The sequence below is a fragment of the Gossypium hirsutum genome, chromosome A12, assembly GCF_007990345.1.
Source record: "Gossypium hirsutum isolate 1008001.06 chromosome A12, Gossypium_hirsutum_v2.1, whole genome shotgun sequence".
Lineage (NCBI taxonomy): Eukaryota > Viridiplantae > Streptophyta > Magnoliopsida > Malvales > Malvaceae > Gossypium > Gossypium hirsutum.
The window spans coordinates 28,598,457-28,610,344 of NC_053435.1; positions in this window are offsets into that span (position 1 = coordinate 28,598,457).

An 11,888-nucleotide genomic window follows, 5' to 3' on the forward strand; every position below is an offset into this window, starting at 1 on the left:
GTGAGTGAGACAAGAGGAGAAGAATAAATTCGACAGAGGGAATTATGGAGAAGAGAAAAGAAAAGCTTCAGAGAAGATAGCCAAAATTTGGCAATTGGCCCTTAGAAGTTTCGGTAAAATGAAAAAAGTATAAACCGAAGAAGAAAGTCAAAGGAGAAAGAAGAAAAAAAAACCCGAATGGTCAATACGCAACTTGGCTATCAAAGGAGTACGAAAACAAAAGAGAGAAAAGGAGCAGCTACTAAAACCCAATGAACTAGACCAATTCGGCACTAAGTGCCTAAGACCAATTTGGTACCCAAAGAATCCCAAATTCAGCCAACTCCACCCCTTATCAAACTCCATGATTTTCTCCAACAAAATCTCCTCTATATCCATAACAACCATCATCCAAACCCTTGATTCTCTCCCTTTGACCAAGTCCACAACCACCTCAGCAGAATTTCAATCCAACACTACCTCTCTCACCTCATGGCAATAAAATAAATACATATTGTATGCCATGGGATTCGAACCCAAGTCCTCTCAGTTACCAAGTCACACCACTTGCCACCAAGCCACAAGGCTTTTTATGACAAAAGCCCCTCACATTTAAATATAAGGCCTAAATGCTAACATCCAAATTCACTTAAGAGCAAAAATTAAAACTTTTGCAAAAGCCAGAACTTGAGCCCAGGCTTCTCTAACACTCCTAAATATGCCCAAACACTTAGCTATTACATCAGACATTCCCTTTGTGAGATTTTCTTGCACAACTAAATTCTGATTGTTTCAATACTCGAAGCCCATTTCTTTTAGGCCCAAATTTGAGGTGTTACATGACTAGCCTGTGTACCCTTCGAAATGGCCTCAGACACCCGTAAGCCAGGTGTGTTCTAGGTCGTGCAAAAATTGGAGGGTATACTTACTTATGCCACACGGCCAAGCCACACGTCTGTGTGCTAGGCCATGTGAAGCTATTGACTTGATTTTTAAATAAGTACCAAGGCACACACGACCGTGTCACCTTTTCATGTGTCACATACGACTGACACACACGCCCATGTGGACAAAAATAGACTATGCTTCAAGCCTCATTTCTCACCCAAAATGATGTCAACCTAAGTTCAACAATGCACAAACAACAATACATAAATAGACACTTTTAACCAACCAATTTCAAGCCAAAAATCATATACTACCAATACCAACAACCAAAATGCTCATAAGCATCCCAAATAGCTATTTAAATTCATATCAATTTCACATCCAAAAATCACCTAAATGATCGAACTGACCTAATAGACTTTGTGCCTAAATCAACATGCATACCACATTATCAAATTCAATCATTTTGTACTCAAAATACCAATTCAAAAAAAGGTATTCACATGGAAATTATAAACCAAATATCAAAAGCCATTTACTCATATATACATAACCAAGTATACTAAAATAAGCCAAATCACATGGTTATACACATAACCAAAACATACATCATTTACAAGCCAAATCAATTGGCTATATACATTATAAACATATGGGCCATATTAGCCACAACACTTATACATGTCATATAACCAAGTACACAAGTTCAAAAGTACCAAAATGACAGTTGGATAGTGTGATGAGATCTCTAACAACTCCTAATCCGAGCAAGCTTCGAAATCACTATAAAACACGGAAAAGTAAATAGAGTAAGCTATTAAGCTTAGTAAGTTCATATAGCAATAAACTCAACTTACATTATGAACACAATTTAAGTAATCAAACTTATCACAATGTAACTCATATTGATCCACAAACCTATCCCATATTCATTCACAAGGTTAGATATGAAATTCACAAGTTTCAAAGACTCAAAGCTTATATATTCACATACATACCTGTTATGATACGTATCAATCACTTATTCTTTCATACATAACTATACCTATTGAACCATTTGGAATAATATCAGATACTTAGGAATCTCGCACCCTAAGTGCCAATACATGGTCAAAACCATCTCAATATCATATCTCATATGTCAATGCTCATCTCGAGCTATCATCGGGTCTGCTCACACAAGCTGATGGTCAAGACATAGCTATACAGTGCTGCTCACACAAGCTAAAGAGAATCCGCAACACATGTCGAAAAACTCAGCCACTGGTAGAACGTACAGACCATCACCCAAAACATAATAACCCTTAATGACATGTCATTTGTATCTTATCTATTCCTAAGGTTCAATCGGGATTTCATACGTTGCTAAACCTTTGTCTAAAATTTTCGTGAAGTTGTATTCATCAATAATGCAATAATAAAGCATTTAAAACACAATTACATTAATACCTATTAACATATGAACTTACCTCGAATTTATACGGAAAAAATCAAGCTATCAATCCACTATTTTATTTTTCCCCCGATCTAAATCCGAACTTGCTTTTTTTGATTTATATATAATCAAATTTAACTTATTTAAATATCATTATATTAAATTTAACCCAAAAATCATATTATGGCAAAATTATACTTTTGCCCGTTCAATTTTTAATTCTTTACAATTTAATCCCTAGCTCCTAAAATGAAAAATTCATGCAATTCCATTTCAACCCATACTAGCCAATTCTATATAGACTTATAGCAGCCCAAAATTTTCATTATTTCACACATTTTACCTTGAATTTTACACATTTTACAAATAAATCCCTAATTTGCAATTTCAACCAAAATCACTTAACAAATGTTGTTTATCTAACAACAACCATTCATTTTATACCATTAAACTTCAAAACACATACATATTCATCAATGGTAAAACCTTAGAATTTTAACAGTTTGCAAATTAGTCCCTGGGCTAGCTAGATCAAGCTACAACGACTCCAAAAACATAGAAATCACTAAAAACCGAGCAAAAATGCACTTACATTAAATGAAACTATGGCCGAAACTTCAAAAGCACAACAATGGAGTATTTTCTTTCTTATTTTCGGTTCATGAAGAAGAAAGAAAGATGATATCTTTCTTTTACCTTAATTTAATTTATGTTATTTTATTCATTTACCAAATTAACCTTATTCATTAACTTAAAATTCACCTATTTAATGTCCATCTTTGTCCACTCAAATAAAAATGGTCTATTTGTCAATTAAGTACTCATACATTTAAGTTCTTTAGCTATTTAATGCCTTTAGCCTATAGAACTCTAATTTTGCACCTTTTTCAATTTAGTCCTTTTTATCGAATTGAGCATTCAAAAGATAAAATTTCTTAACAAAATTTTTATACAATCATAATATCATGCTGTAGGCCTTAAAATAATAATAAAATAAATATTTAAACCTCAAATTTGTGATCTTGAAACCACTATTCCGATCTGACTAAAAAAGGGCTGTTACACAACTAGCTAACAAATAAATTGAAATCAAGCTAACTAAACTAATTCAAACTAAATCTAAATAAGTTTGACTTGATTACTGAATTACTACCATTCACCCATCTTCTACTACCTGCACCTTCAGTCTGCTTTGCATTTTGCAAAAAAAAAAAAGCGTGGCAGATAAGCATTTAGTAAGTATGTCAGCAACCTATTCTAAAGATTTACCAGTAGTAACTCACTATTGAACAAAATAAAAATCAAGCTCCACATGCTTGAACTCAGAGTGAAAAAGGGGATTCGTTACGACTGCCATGACATTTAAATTGTCACACCACAACACACTCTTATCATTTGGCTGCACATGTAACCCAACAGGTAAAGACCCCAACCATATAATATTAGTTTTGGAACTAGAAATAGTCCAATACTCTACCTCAATAGTAGACTGGGACATGACTTATTGTTTCTTAGAAGACCAAGACATCAAATTATCATTGAAAAATAAACAATACCTTGATGTATACCAAGAATCATCAATGCAAAGTCCCAAATTGGCATCAACAAAGCCAGTAATGGATTGCCTGTGAGCAGGATGAAAACACACACTATAATCCTCTGTGGCTCGTAAGTGCCGCAAAATTCATTTCATGGCAACATAGTATGTATCCAACGGAATGTGCATAAACTAAAAAATACTTTTGAATCTTGTAATCACAACATATTGAAAATCCCCAACAATACTCTGATATTTAGAATGATTATAAATAGGAATACTGACACCCTTCGATAGTGTAACATCCCTCGCCCGGCCCGATTGCCGGATCCAAGCTACGAGATGCTACAGTCGTTGCTGGAGCAACTATTGACAAATTCATGGTAAAATCATCAGCTCATATAATCATTCATGCAATCAATGACAATAAAACAGTGAATATCATGAGCATCTTTCCAGAGTCTTATATAAGCACACGAATACTTTAAAGTCAACCTAAGATTGAATAGGGACCTTTTTACATCAATTTTAAAATTCCAGATCAAGTATATCATATATAAATCATTCAAATATTCAGTCATGTCATAAACACCTAGATATTATGACACACAATTAATTTCGAGACTTAATTAAACTTATGAAAGCTTTTTTATTGACTCGAACATGAAATAGGACCAAAATTATAGGGTTTTCAAAATTTTAGTTCATGTATCAATACCCTTATCTGGTTTTGATACCAATTTTAGCTTCGATGTTTAGAAATATTAAATTAAAACCAAATGTTTCGATACCAATTATAAAGCATCGATACGTTCTCCAAGGTATTGATACCTTGCCTTTGCATTGATACCATTTAAAGGTTCGATGTTTTGAAAATTTAAGAAAAATTCTAAAGTATTGTTACCCTTCCTGAGGTATCGATACCTTATGGAAAAATTTCAAAGTTTACAATTAGTACCTACCTCATTCCAAACCAAAACAAACCTTAAACATTTAGTGTTTAAACACCAAACTCTCCTGCATAAAAACATGCTAAAACATACAAAATCATCGCATTTTAATCAATTCAAATTAATCAACCTAATATGCCATAATTTGACACCAAATATTTCAATACAACCTATTCAAAGTATCCATATTTAACCTCAAAATATAACAATTTAACTAAACCAAATTCTACCTAAACAACCATACATTTAAACTACTCACCATTCATCAAGCAAAATTTTGGCGTTCAAGTGCCACATTTAAAGCTTGTCATAATTAAGATACAAGCCAAACTATCAATCTAAAGTTAACACATTTGTTATGTACATGTCACATAACCAAACTTTAAAACGATTAGAATTCTATCGAGTTGATAGCAGGATAGTATGAATTTCAAAAGTTACGATTGACACATTCCACAAGCTAAGAACTACAAGGAAAAGAAACAATGATATAAGCATATTGGATGCTTAGTATGTTCAAATGAAAATTTGTAACAACCCATTTTTCAGTAGTGTCAGAAACGGTGGTTTTGGAGCCATAAATTCGATGAGTGAGTTCGTAAAATTTATTATTTAAGATTTTTAAGACAAGTATAAAATTATATTGAAATTTGATTTAATGATTTTTGTTAATTGAAAGAATAATTAGGTTCAAGTGGAATATCCCTAAAGTCAAGTGGTTTTAGAAAAAAGAGGTATCGAGACCTCGTTTTTATAAACCGAGCCCGTAAATATTTTATTAAATGTTTTTGGAGTGTTATTTTAGTCATATTAAAATTTGGTTAAGAAATTTTAATGTTTAAAAAGTTAATTAGGTAAAATGGACTAAAGTGAATAAGGTGTAAAAGTTGATTTGTAATAGTTAAAGGGGTCATGTAATGTCCCGTTTTTGGGGTTAAAAGTTTTTAGATTTGTAGGTAGGGTCAGTGGCTAGATCGGGCATTTGAGTTTGCTTTCGCGTTCTAGTGTCAGAATGGGCCTGCTGGTCTGGTGGTAGGTTATGTGTTAATTTAGTCTGGGGTATCTGGTTCGAGTTTCCAGGTGTGCTAGTGGGGAATTATTTTTGCACCTTCTATTTGTTTTGAGTTAAAAATAGTTATTAATTTTTAACTTTTTTTTGTTATTTTGATTGGTTTATTTTTATTTTTATTATTTTTATTTTTGGGAAAAATTTTGCATGTTCTCTTCTTTTTCTCTCTGGAAGTTTCCTTCATCTCCCTTTTTGGTTTTTTTTCAATAGAGAGGTTTTCTTCTCTTTTTATCCCTCTGTTGGTTCCCAAATTAATTATGGGTTCAACGTTGTTGACCGTGGGTCTCTAAATTGGCTTGGAGAGCGAATCAAATGATTCGGGTGCTTATCTCACAAATAAGGTGTGGGTTTCAAACATCTTCTCTTCTATTTGTTTTGATTTGATTCAATTTTGTAGTAGTATTTGATAATCTCGAGTGTGTACTGAGCTGGGTATTGGTACCGAATTGCTGTGAAATTTGGCAACTTGTGTGTGTTCTAAAATGCTTATTTTTTTACATGAAATTGTTGTTGAATTTGGAGGATTTCTATAAGATTTTGTTGTTTAAAGAGTGGTTAATGATTGGGGTTTGTTATGATGTTGCAAAATTGAGATTTCGACCAGTTTCGGTGTGGTTTCGTGACTACACAGGTGGCCACACAGGTATGTGCCCCCACACGGGCGGTTCACACAGTTGTGTGCAATTGGGAATTAGGGTTTCTTGGCTAATTTGGGTGCCACATGGCCGTGTGGATGATTTGGGGAAATTAGTTAATTTTTACACGTCCGTGTCTCCTGGGCACATGGGCGTGAGTGATTGGCAAATTAGGGATTTAGTGATTTGGTACTACACGGCTTGGCCACGTGGTCATGTGGCAAATTTGAGGATTCAGGGATCCCATACAGGCGTGTGTTTTGGACACACGGGCATGTAAGACCCTCACACGGTCGTGTTTGCCCTATACTCTATTTTAGTACAACCGGACAAAGAGTTACAAGCTGAATCACACGGTCATGTCCCTAGGTCACACGAGCGTGTGCCTCCTTCTACACGAGCGTGTGTCCCTCCACATGGGCATATTGACCCCCATACGACCTAGGCATTTCCACATGGCCGGAGTACACAGCCGTGTGGCCCGACCTTATTAGATTTTGTTCTATGTCAAATTAAAGCTTGATTGTGATTCTGTGTGTTCCGACTCCTAGCTAAGTTTTACAATGGTGATTGAGACTTTGATTCAAACTAGACTAGTGTGTTATATATATATGTACCTTTATTTAAACAGATAGTTTAATTGTTACTTGAAGTTAATTTGCCATTGATTCTGAATCCAGGTAACTGATTGTAAGCATTTCTAGATTTGAGTGATTGGTGTGTGAATGGTTTTGTATGGTGCGCATTCTATGACTACATGAGAATTCTATAATTGATTGACTAGATGTGAGTTTCTGTGTTTGAATGTCTGTTTGGAAATTTTGTATTTTGATTATGTACACTTGTCTGTATACATACATTTGCATAAAACTTTTGGGGTTTGGTTGTGAAGAGAAGGAAGACTGATTCTAATCTGATCTGGTAGTTTAACTGCAACTAATCTATACATCGGTTTACCACACTGTACCACATATATGTCAACTTTGTTGCGTATTATTATCTAATCTGGCAGTTCAAACTGCAACATGTGTGTACAGTGGATTATCGCATTGCACTGTACTGTATATACGCTAGCTCTGCTACGTAATAATATCTGGGTGGCTCAGTCCACATACATGGTGTGTAAGGTTGGATGGGCCTTTCGGGGTCCTATGTTGTGTGTTTGGTTAGATGAGCTTAAATAGCTCTTTTGGGGTTTGATTGGGGGATGGAGAGGTGTTTTGGCTGGATGGGTGGGTTTGTATTACCTGACTGCATTCATACGCATCTGTTTGAATGTTCTGGGTATAAAATTTTCTGACTGTATTTTGTCTGACTGAATAACACTTGTGATAGAGTGTTTGTGTTTGACTTTGTGTGCTTGATTTGTTACGTTTTGTTGGGACGTTGGTTCTGAGTTCTCTTTCTGTTTCTGTGTATCTCTGTAAGTATGTTTTGCTATTGAAATGCTCTGGAGTTCTCTTTTGTAAATCTATTGTTAATCGTTTTCGAACTCACATAAAGCTGTGTAGCTCACCCCTTTTAGTGTTTTCCCCTTTCAAGTATATTTACGTGTTTTGAAGCTGAACTCAGTTTGCAGAGGTCTCAAAAGCGTCATGTTTTTTTTTGTAAAACTGGTTAATAAAATGTTTTCTGTAAATCTGATTTTATGTAAACGATTTTGGATGGTAAGTTCTGTTATTAATACTATAAGGTTTTTTTCGGGTTGTTAAACTAAATTTTCCCACGATCACTTTGGTGATCAATGTGACTTCCGAAATTTGGTCTAAACTTCTAGGCCGTTACTGGTCAAATGGTTATAAAATCTTAAATTAATAGACTTATATGGTAATTATGTCATGTTATAAACTAATGGATTGTAATAGATTTATGTATTGGTTTATTAGAATATATTATTAAAAGGAAAATTAGTAATTTAGTAATTAAAACTTTAACAAAAATAAAAATAATGGCTTCACCATATTCCAAATGCTATGGTTGTCGAAATGGTAATTGAACAACACCAGTTTTGGTGTTTGAGGTTCGGTCAAGTATTGGAGGCATGCATGTAAGTAATTTTATACCTGTTTCTTGTAATTTTTATGTTTTTGAGAACGTTGCAACTAGGTCCAGCTAACCTGTCTTCATTTTTGAAATTGTTTAAGATTTTGAAATTTACCATTGATGAATTCTAGGTAATTTTGAAGTTAAGTGATGAAATTGTAGCCTTGGTTAATGTTTAAAACTATTTTTGTATAATAGTTTTTAGTAATTTTAAGGTTAAAGGATTAATTTGTAAAAAGAGTTAAATTTAATTAGATTTAGTGTGAAATTTTGGTGAACATAGGCTCTTAGGAATCCTATGAAAATCAGCTAACATGAATTTTAGCTAAAAATGGTAAATTTGCAAGTTTCGAGTTTAGGGTCTAAATTGCAGAAAAGGTAAAATATTGGGGGTAATTTTATAAATTTCCCATTGATAAGGGTTATAAGTTGAATTAATTATATTAATTTATTTGAATGGTTTAATTGAATGAAAATTATTATTTAGATCAAGAAACGAATCAAAGGATCTAAGTCAATGAAAAGCTAATGTGCCAGGTTAGTCATCGGCTTTATTTTTACAACTGTAATTGTCGAGGTAAGTTCATAGTGTAAGTATTTGTATATGAATTTTTTTTATATTTGTATTAATGTTTACTGGATAATTGTATTTAATGTGAAATTTCATTATTTACCTATAAATTATTAAATGTTGTGATTAAGTACAAATGATAAATGAATATTCGGAAGTGATGAATTTTGTGGTTGCACAAAATTGAAATGAATATGAAGGACATATGGTATTATGAAAATAAGAAGTGCCTCTGAATGATTGATTTATCAATATTGTGAATTTAGTTATAATTTCCGATTGAATGTAGTAAACAGTTAGGACACGATTGACATGCCAATAGGGCTAGTATGTGGGTTGGTACGGGATTGCACTTCGGTGCCTTTGTTTGCACTTCACTGCTTTTTTATTTGCACTAGGTGCCTCTGTTAGCATTTTGATGCTCTCTGGTGTTTTTGGGAGAAACCCGAGTATCCGAGTCAATTTACTACAGTTCAACGGGCCATAAAATTTTATGTTTAAATGTTAAATTACTCTTTGATTCGGATTTATGTATAAAGATATGTTTGTGTATATGCATATGTATGGAAGCATGGATTGCTTTGGTTTGAGCCATTGTATATATTGAATTAAATGAGAAGAATGTTTTGATTAGTATAGTTTGATAATAAATATTAATGTCTTGGTGTAATTATATGTTTCATATGTCTATAAATATGTTATCCAGTTATGTTTGTGGTGTGTTTAGAGAATAAATGTTTTTATGAATATTTTCTGAGTATTCGAGGTTGTTTCATTTGGTTCAATAGGTAAATAAAGCTTTTAAAGGGTATGTGATTACATGAAATGAACTATGATTTTTGAGTCATGATATGGATTATGATGAAATGTGTACTTGAAAGGAAAAGGTGGTTTAGTATATATGTATGAGTGATGAATTATGAAAGTCAAATGTTAGATATGTTTTATATCATGTTTTGATTCGAATTATATATGCAATGTTACACCTACTAACCTTGTGAGGTGGTGTGTATAGGAAAGGAAAGTCAGCTTATGACATAATAAAAATTATGTTTAGTTGTTTAACTTAAAATGTTCGGTAAGTTAAGTTTCATTTATACAAACTTACTAAGCATTAGTTGCTTACATAGTTGTTTTTCTTTAATTGTAGATCATCAGAAGCTTGATCGATTGGAATCTCATCAGAGTACCATCACACTATCAGAGGTCTTGGGTTCAAGTCTCACCTTTGCTAAATTTTGTTATTTTTGGAATTAAGCCCTATGTTTGTAATGTGGGCTTATATTTAATTATCTGTAAATTCAAATCAGAATGAGCTTGCTGGTTTGAGGGGTAAGGGTGTTGGTGTGATAGAGGTCCTGTGTTTGAATCCCTGCACGAGCGTGGGTGTTAGTTTTGCTCGACTCTGTAATAGAGTTCTAGTTGTAGTAGAATTCTAAGTAGTGGGTGGTTTTGATTGTGGAAGTAGTGGGATTTGGGTAAAACTTGTTTTCCCAAAAAATCTCTCCTAGAAAAAGAAACTGACGTCTCTTTCTCCCTTTCTCTGCAACCCTTTTCTTTTTGTTTCCACTCATCATTCTTTTTTTTGTTTTGGGAAAATTGGGTCTTAATTTCGGTGTTTCAATTCAAGGTATTGTACATGGGTAAGTGAGCGTAGAATGTTCTGCTTGAATAAGGGTTTTTCTTTAAATTGGTTTCTTGCATTTTTGAATCTTTCCAATTTGAAACTTTATTCTTAGTTTTGGTAGCAGTAAATCAGGAAGTAAGGGGGTCTCCTCGTGCGGAATCTTAATCGAAATCGTTCGGGGTGTTGGGTTAAGTGTTGGTTGGTTGGTTGAAATTGTTGTCGATTTTGTAATTACGATTCAACCGTGTATTACGACTAATTATTAGCGTTGGTATGTCGATTTTTAGGTTTTGAAGTGTTCGTGTTTGCAGTAGCATCATAATCGTACCAGGTATGTACCTAAAATGCAAAATTTGAGGTTTCGACAAAAGTCAAAAAACAGTTCTGTCGACACCACACGGGTGTGTGGCCACCTGTGTGGTCGACGAAAGCATGGCCGTGCGCAACGTACGGCCATGTAGTGCTCGAATGTGGCCGTGTGGGCCACATGGGTTAGGTCGAGTTGGGCATGTTGGCCCACATAGGCATGACAATGGGCATGTGGATTCTTGGACCAGACCGTGTGGGCCCATACGAGCAAGCCACATGGGCATGTAGGCCCAAATTTTTGAAATTTCTCTGAGGGTCGCACATGTCGTCCTAATTGACCGTAGGCCTACTGTAGGGTCGTAAGGGCTAAGCAAACCCCAAAACTGTAGATCTGATAGACTGATAATCTGTTCTGAGTATGATTATGCCATGCATATCTGATTATTCTGATATCTGTACATAGCATATTGAGCATGTTTAATATGTATTCTGTATTTGGTCTGTATATGATTGTGGGGTGGGTTTTGTACTGATGGAGGAAGTGTTCTGTACGGTGGTCATTGCCTATCATCTGGCAGGTTGGCTACACTATATCTAGTACGTGTAGGGATGGGTGGGTGTTTTTAACACCACATGGTGTGTTGAGATGTTCGGAGATGTTGTGTAGAGGATGGGGGTAGGATTCTGATTGTCTAATTTTGGTTTACTGTATCTCTAACTGAAATGGGCCTGAGCGAGCTTGACTCTACATCTGTATCTATTTTCGACTGTGTATATGATTCTGTATGGTTGCCTGCTTAATTCTGTTGGGCATACTGAGTTTAAGTAAACTCACATTTGTTTGT